We start from the raw sequence: 6,794 nt of genomic DNA, 5'->3' as shown, positions 1-6,794 counted from the left end.
AACCTATCCCACAAACTACTCACAGACTCTCCAGATAGTGCTACAAAGTTATTCAGTTTGTCCTTGTGATTCAGCTTCTTGAACAATGGAAAATACTTTGCCATGAACACCTTATGCAAATTATCCCATGTATGAATCGAGTTGTACGAAAGCTCAAAAAACCATACCACATCATCTCCGGTCAGTGATAGAGGGAAGAATCACAACCCTATGACATTCATGTCCAACTCTGGTCGACTCATACAACTCTTGCAAACACTCCTCAACTTGGCCATGTGTCCATGCAGATCTTCCGAAGCCATACCAGAGAACAAACCCCTTGCTGTAAGCATCTGCATCAAACTGCTAGTCACCACGAATGTATGCTCTGGATGTAGAGGAGGGAGAACAATATGTCCTTCAGATTCAATGGTATTGAATTCGACCCTATAATTATCACGCAATCTTGGTTAAGGTGGGTTTTGCACCCTCAATGCATCTCCGAGTAGATTTTCACCCTGAACCTGAGCATTCTCATTATTCATTTGTTCCTCAAGCTCCTTTATGATTGGATTATTATGGACCCCTTGATTATTCATCTTTCTCAAAGTTTTTCTCAACTCTGGATTGTATGGGGTCAGTGGTTCGCCTCGACTCCGTGTACTTGGCATACACTAGAGCAGAAACCTAAGGAAAACAAAAACAAAATAAAATGTAAAATTAGGAAATAATTGACTAAAGTTCAATAATGTAGTTAAACTTAATCTAAAATCCCTATTCCCTAGCAGCAGCGCCAAAATTTGATACGCTCAAATTACACCTCCCTAAAGAAGTATAAGCGATCATTATCGAGTAAAAAACCCAACTTGTAGGTTGGGGTCGATCCCACGAGGAATATGGTTTAGACTTAAACTTAACTCACGATTATATTCATTTAGTCAACTTATTTCCGAGACAAGTAATTAAATAACGGGGGGGGGGGGGGGGNTGAAACAAATAATTTATTGTTGTTTAAGTAGCAAGTGAGCAAGATTTGAACTTTGTTGTTATCAATGAGAGAGAGAAACTAGGGCGTATGTGTTCCCCACGAGCTTTTAACGCGGTACTCCTAATAATAGTAATCATTTCCTAGTGTTACATTTAAAGTTGGTAAGACAGGTATCCCTAAGTGATTGGTCCTTCAAATAGGGAATTTCACCCCACACCTTGGTCCGACTACGTGTGTATGCTTTACTAACCCTTACCTTTACCCAGATTAGACATCACGTATGACTTAGTTTTCACCCTCACACCAATTGAAATTAGACTATTAGATAGTATCACACTAAATCTCTATTGATAATTCTTTTCTTATTAACTACCTCCTTGGTCTGGCAAGTAGCAACAAGGCAAGTTCTAACGTTGCGCACCGTTAAAAAGATTTCTAAGCGAAAGAATTACCATTACATGCATCAACAGTATTCAAGATTTACTTAGTTATTATTTATACTTTGTTAATTGATCATGGTTCCCACAACCCTAGTTGTGGATTTAGCTACTCATGCTTGTAAGATCACAATTCATGTTTAAGAAGAAAGAAATCATAAACTTACGATTAGAGTAGAAGAAACCCAAAATCTCCAATTGAAACTCAAAGCACAATTCAGTATAACCTGAAATTCGGAAATCAAATTGCTAAAGTTTGCAAGTTAATTCCCAAGAAAATACCAAGAACTAAAAGTAAACAATAATGTCAAACCCCCAAAAATGAGGTTTACATACCCTATTTATAGAAAAATATGTCATAAACAAAAAGGAAACAAAATAAGGAAATAAACTTTCTGGACGCGGCTTTGATCGACGAGACTGACCTACGGATCGTGGATTGACCTCGGTCTGTAGGTCCCTTCCGTATCTCCATACTCAGACTTTTTTGCAGAGGCTGGAACCTCCAACTCCCAGTTACAAATGACGGATTTGTAGAACGGACCGTAGGCTGACCTACGGTCCGTGGGTCCTCTTCTGTAGCTCTACACTTAGAACTTTTTATCAGGTATTGAACTCCAAGCTCCCAGTTATCATTGGCGGAGGTGTAGAACGGCCCGTGGGCCGACCTACGGTCTGTAACTCACCTTCGTGGTTCCACCCATCGACGGACCGTCAATGGATGGGTGGCTCCTTCTGTAGTTTTTCAGCTGTCATCTCACGCTTCCACGCCCAAGCCTATTTCCTGCAAATATAACACAAAAACATTAATTCCAATACAAAATGGCCCTAGACACACACAACTCTTAAGTGAAATGTATTAAAAATATTGTAAACTCACGGTATATCAATCAGCAACAACATTAGCCTTACCTGGGTGATAAAGAATACTCATGTCATAATCCTTGAGTGATTCTAACTACCTTCTCTGTCTGAGATTAATCTCTTTCTGACTAAACACATACTGAAGACTTTTGTGGTCGGTGAATACATCCACATGAACACCATAAAGATAATGACGCCATATTTTCAAAGCAAATACTACGACAACTAACTCTAAATCATGGGTTGGGTAATTCTTCTCGTGAACCTTAAGTTGTCTGGAGGCATAAGCTATAGCCTTGCCATTCTGCATTAACACACAACTCTGGACGCATCACAATATACAACAAAGCCTTGCGTACCCTCTAGTAAGGTCAATACTGAGGCAATAGTCAACCTAGTTTTCAATCCCTGAAAGCTCTTGTCACAAGCTTCATACCATTGGAAATTAACTGTTTTCAGAGTCAACTTGGTCAAAGAGGACGAAATGGATGAGAACCCCTCGATGAACCTTCTATAATATCCAGCCAACCCCAAGAAACTCCTAATATCAGTTGGAGATGTGGGTCTAGGTCAATTCTGTTCTGCCTTTATTTTTTTGCTCTAATTCCATCACCGGAAATAATGTGGCCTAGGAATGCCACAAACTCAAACCAGAATTCACACTTAGAGAACGTATCATACAACTCTTTATCCTTTAGAGTTTGGAGGACTACTCTGAGATGACTAGCATGATCTTCTCATTCCTCGAATAGATTAGTATGTCTGCAGGTGCATTATTTAAACCGAATGACATGACCAGAAACTCATAATGACCATAATGGGTCCTGAATCTTGTCTTTGGAATATCACATTCCGTTACTTTCAACTGATGGTAGCCTGATGTGGTCTATCATAGAAAAACAAGTGGCACCCTGAAGTTGATCGAAGAGATCATCAATTCTCGAAAGAGGATACTTATTTTTTATAGTAACCTTGTTCAACTGACGATAATATATACACATTCTAAGAAACCAATCTTTTTTCTCACAAATAAGACCGGAGCGCCCCAAGGTGAGACACTTGGTGGAATAAAACCTTTCTCTAGGAGATCTTTCAACTCTTCTGGTGCCATTTTATATGGCAGAATAGATATAGGGTGAGTATCAGGAAGAATATCTATACCGAAGTTTATTTCTCTCTCAAGAGGGACTCCGGGAAGATCATCTGGAAATACTTCTGGAAACTTTTTAACAATTGAAACTGACTGAAGAGGAGGTAACTCAACACTAGAGTCATTAACTTGGACTAAGTGCTAGACACACCCCTTGGAAACTAACTTCTTCGTCTTAAGGTACGAAATAAAATGACCATTAGGCACTGCTGAACTACTATTTCACTTTATAACTGGTTCACTGGGAAGGAACTTGACTACTCGAGTTCTACAATCTATTGATGCATAACAGGCGTAAAGCCAGTCCATACCTAGAATGACATCAAAATATACCATGTCTAACTCAACTAAGTCATCCATAGTGCTCTTGTGATTGATGAAAATGGTACAATCGCGATAGACTCTCTCAGCTAGAATAGACTCACCAACAGGTGTAGAAACACTGAAGGGCTCAAGAAGTTGATCAAGAAGAACATCAAAATTCATTGCAACATAAGGAGTCACAAAAGATAAACTCTCTCCTGTAACTAGCAAAGCATAAACACCAAATTGAAGACTTGGACCATACTAGTGGCAACATCTAGCGAATCCTCTTGCTCTTGACGACTAGTGATAGCATAAAGACGGTTTCCTCCTTCGCCTACCCCTGAAGTAGCTCATCTAGATGCAGCTCTATCTGGTGGAGCAACTGAAGAAGATTGGGTTGTATTGCCCCCATTACCATTACCCTGCCTGTTCTTAGGACACTCTCTCATAAAATGACCGCTCTGACCACACTTGAAGAAACCAGTGGAGCCATCACGACACACCTCTGAGTGTCTCCTACCACACTTAGCACATGCATGAGCTTTAGTACCCCCTTGCGCATACTACCTTGAGAATGTGCAGGTCTAGTTCTTAAATTCTGGGAATTCTAATTTTGGAACTCACCTCTATTTCTTGGTGCAAGTGCACTAGCAGATGATGGAGCAGGTCCCTTTTGTTTCTATTGGAAGGAAAACCGGTTCGCATTACTCTTTTGCTGCCCGGACTTGTTCCCTGATGTCTTAGCCCTCTTATTCTTAAACTCTTCTCTATCCCTCAGCTTGTCCTCCTCAACCTGTTGCACGTGGATCATTAACCTTGTTATGTCCATATCCCTTATCAACATAGTTGCCTTTCCTTCCTTGCTTGACAGACGAGACAATTCAACAACGAATAAACTCATCTGCTTCTCATGTCGGCAACCATCTCCGGAGCATTGCGGGAAAGTTGTGTGAACTTCAGACTGTATTCATGAACACTCACAGACTCCTGCTCAAGGGTGAGAAACTTTTGTACCTTTGCTTCCCTCAGTTCTCATGGAAAGAAATGCCCCAAGAAGGCCTACTCAAACAAATCCCAACTCACAATGGTGCACCCTCAGCTCTATCCTTTTTCCACTAATCAAACCAGATTCTAGCGATACCTTTCATTTGGTATGCAACTAATTCCACCCTCTCAGCATCAACAACGTGCATAATCTCAAAAAACCTTCTGAAGCTCCTCATCAAAGTTTTCTGGATCCTCAGTGATACTTGAACTAGTGAAGCTTGGAGGATTCATCCTTAATAACTCACGGATCCTAGACGTATTAGTAACATACTGGTGAACTCCTCTCTGTTATCCAAATTGATTGGTCACTGCTTGACTTAACATCTGTATAGCCTCACTGAACTCAGCATTGGTGACCTCTCCTTGGGGTTGCACTTCAAGTGTATCAGGTACCCCTTGTTCCTATGGTTCAACATTCCTTCTAGCCGGATGACCTCAGACAGGTCTTCGTGGAGGCATGATCCGAAAGACATGCGCAAAAACGAGTTAGAAAGAGACTTTTATAGAGATACACTCTATCGCACGAAATGAGTATGAAAGAAGTGAGATAGTTCCTAAAATGTTGCAGCCTTCTAATTATAGATGTGGTGCGCTTCACACCGATAACTAGGACGCTACATACACGACTTCATAGACTCCTTAGGACTCTTGAACTCTGTGCTCTGATACCAAGTTTGTCATGCCCCGAACCTACACCCTGGGTTGGACTGGCACTCGAGAACCATTGCTGGCCCCAAGCGAACCCTTGGTCTAACTTAACTCTTAACGGAAGACTTTACTCAACATAAATGTACTTTAAAAGTAAATTGAAAACTCAAAGATAACTGAAAATGTATTATAAGCAAACATTCACTGCCAAAGTGCAACTGAAGTCTCAAGCATAACTGAAATGGAAAGATTAAAGAACTAACATCAACTAACTGTCTATGAAGTCTCTAACAACTGAGATGGACGTTGGGACAAGACCCACGACATCCTAATGAACTAACTGATAAAGCAATAAAAAGGGTCCTCCGAAAGCAATTAGGCTCACCAACAACTCTTAAGCTCAACTAGAATCAACAATGCTTTGGATGATGATCCTGGTTACCTGTATCTGCATCATAACAACGATGTAGGCCAAATGACATCAGTACAGTAAATGTACGAACATGCAAAGGGAATTCTAAAACAAGACATAAGCTTGAAAGGAACTGAAAGAACATACCTATGCTCAACTCAACTCAACTTTACTCATTTCAATATAAAGCAATAATTTGAATGCAATATAAAGAAAAGCTTTTAAAACATGGATGACAACTCTGTGTATTTTGAAATACAATAGTAACTCAGTTTGTATGCAAGGATACAATATAAGCTATGTGTGTATATAAAAATACAATTATCTCTGTGTATATAGGAATACAAAATATTTCTGTGGGAGTTTCTCCAACCGACAAACATCACTTAAGAGTTATGTGATGACACATCATTTTGCCTCACGCTGCCAGGGCCGTACTATACCTTGTCGAGGGTATAGAACCTAACTACTAAGTGGATCCACTAGTCTATGCTAAAAAGCACTAAGGAATCATCTAAAAAGTATGACCCTTTTCTACCCATGATGGCTACATGGTTTATAGGGGCTGTGAGTTGTCTGAACTCCCCCCATATTGGTGCTCAATACTAATCCCAAAATATTACTAGCTCATATGTTTAAAAACATAACTTATTTATGTGGTTTGAGATTATTGCTCAAAAACTTAGCTCAAAGGCTCTCTTGGAAATCAAAGTTTCCTCTGTTGCTTAATTGCGAAAGCATTTACTCTTTACTTAAAAACTAGCTCAAAGGCTTTGTTGGAAATCAAAGTTTCCTTTCTTGTTTAAATGTGAAAACATTTACTCTTTCGGAATACATAGTCCCCATATACTCTTTTGAAGAAATGAACTTCACTCTTTACTCTTTACTCAACTCGAAACTTCAGTCTTAAAAACAAGTTTAAAACATTTGTAAAAGACTTTTGAAAAGACTCTAGGAACTCTC

Source organism: Solanum stenotomum, chromosome 2 (genome assembly GCF_019186545.1).
Source record: "Solanum stenotomum isolate F172 chromosome 2, ASM1918654v1, whole genome shotgun sequence".
NCBI classification, from domain to species: Eukaryota; Viridiplantae; Streptophyta; class Magnoliopsida; order Solanales; family Solanaceae; genus Solanum; species Solanum stenotomum.
Note: the sequence above shows the minus strand (reverse complement) of the source record.